Source organism: Apaloderma vittatum, unplaced genomic scaffold (assembly GCF_000703405.1).
Source record: "Apaloderma vittatum isolate BGI_N311 unplaced genomic scaffold, ASM70340v1 scaffold16057, whole genome shotgun sequence".
In the NCBI taxonomy this organism is placed as follows: Eukaryota; Metazoa; Chordata; class Aves; order Trogoniformes; family Trogonidae; genus Apaloderma; species Apaloderma vittatum.
The window spans coordinates 24351-26635 of NW_009725832.1; positions in this window are offsets into that span (position 1 = coordinate 24351).

The following is a 2285-nucleotide window of genomic DNA, read 5'->3' on the forward strand; positions in this document are numbered from 1 at the left end:
TGGCCATTGGACTTAAAGGAGGCAAATAAGGAACCAGGAGGAATGCTGTTTATTTGCTGGAGTTCTGCAAACAATTAATATGGCCTTGTCCTTTGGATGAACCTGGTTTGATAAGGATCCTATTCATATTCCAATGATTCCTTAAGAACAGAAAGTTGAATGCAAGTGAGCAAGCCAGCTCTTGTCTGCTTGTCTTGTCACCTGCAAGGGAAAACGCGCCTGCAGGCTTGTTCCCCTGGGAAAAAAGAGATGCTCCAAGCTTTCCTGCACAAATCCAGCATGAGAAGTATCCTGTAAATGAGGCGGAAGGGACAGGGAATGGTGGGGAATCACTCCTAAGTAACATGCAATTTCAGACAGCAGCTCTCCTGTGACTGCTTTTCCCAAAAAGCTATTCAGCCCCAAATCCAAACTTGGCTTTGCTCAGAGCTGCTGTATGTGACCACGGCCTGAAAAGTGCTGGAGTAGGACATGGCTGCAGAGACAACCTTACTTTCAGAGGGCACCTCTAAGAACAAAAATACTACAATAGATCTTCTTTAAGATGAATGGACTAAAAATTTCAAATGTTTTTTTTCTGATACACAGATTAGAGTACTAGAATAATGCCACCATCTGAATACCCAGTTTCATGGCCTATTAAAATCAAGGAGAAGCTGATCCTCCCTGCATGCATCTCCCTAGAGATGAACTGTGTTTCACTGCTCCGTGGCAGGGCTCAAATGCTGTGTGGACACACAGAAAGCTTTTGAGCACTGCAACTCTCCAGCAAACACAAAGGTAGCTTTGTCTGGAGTGTATCTACCTCCTTTTTTTTTCTTAAATACTAATTCTGACTCGAAGATAAATATTTAACACGCACAGAATGTGCGTGTGTGGAGCTGCAAACAGACACTGCTGTGCACAGACTAGGACGAGCAGAAACGCAGCCAGCTTTGCGTTGGGAAGCTTTACCCCATGACAAAGAGAACCCGGTGCCAGCATAAGGAGAATTAAGTGGATTCAGTGAGTTGCTTAAGCATATGCTTTGCTAAACTTATGGCTCATCAAGGAAGAAGGATCATGCCTGACGCATGAGAGAAGCCTAACACCCGATGGAATCAAACTTAGCTGCTCTGCTGAAGCTTGGAGTGATCCTGAAGATCTAGGGAATACGGGTTAGCTCAATTTTAAGCAACTCGGTTGCTCCTAGCAAGTAGGGAAACTTGCTTTTAACCACTTTTGTTGCTTCCTTTCCCTGACCGCTCACTGCCGTGACAGATTCAGCACTGTCAGAAACACTCACATCCTCATATTAAAATGCAATTCTGCTCCAAAGAGTGGCTGCGAAAGTATTGCAGTTGATTTCATCCCAATGAGCTGCAGAAACTGAACCCATGGCTGCAGCAGCTCTGCAATGCTTCCAAGGACTAAAGAAAAGGGATGGTGCCACCAAAGCAGGAGGCTGCTGCTCAGAAAACCCTCAGGGAGCACATCCAAGTGTCATCGAATCTTTTCCGCACAGGGACCGCGAGATGCTTCTCCAAGCTGGGCTGTGCCTGGAGATGAACTTGAAGGCTGAATCACACTAATAAATCCAAAAGGAGAATTATAGCGAGAATTATAGAGAATAGAGAATTATAGGAGAGTTATAGAATTATAACAAGAACATTTTGCATTCTTTATGGCCCAAAGTCATGTCTTTGCTTTGGGTTTGCAGGAATCCCTGATATTTTTGCAAAGGCTTGTTTGACCTCAGTAAAAGGAAAGTACAGCTGAACTCCAGCTCCTTTGGGCCAAACTCTGTTCTGTAGCTGCAGAGTGCCACCCCCTCTCATTTCCACATGCTGATATGAATATATACGACAACTCCCTGGGTTCTTACCGCTGTGTTAATTTCTAGGCAGGTCTTCATGAGAATAGCCCTTCCTGGATGCCATCTGGCTTCACAACAAGTGAGAACTTTTGTAAACAACTCATAAAACCCAAGGAAAACACACTTGAAACGAGCCTGAGACCAACAACAACTACAAAAAAAAAAAAAAACCAAAATCAAAAAAAACCCCCACAACTGGAGGGGAAGTGGAGGCAGAAAGCCAGAAGCCACGGGCAAGGATGCTGGTTGGGAGGGCAGCCCTGCACAGCCCGCTGCCTCCAATCACACCGCCGGCAGCTCGGTTGCTATGGCCCTCAGGTCCCAATCTTTGGAAATTAGGTAAAAGGTCTGAACATGAAGGGGGGTTTTATTTTTTTATCTTTTTTCCCCTCTCCTCCCCCTACGAAGTGGTGCCCCGAGCCGAGCACAA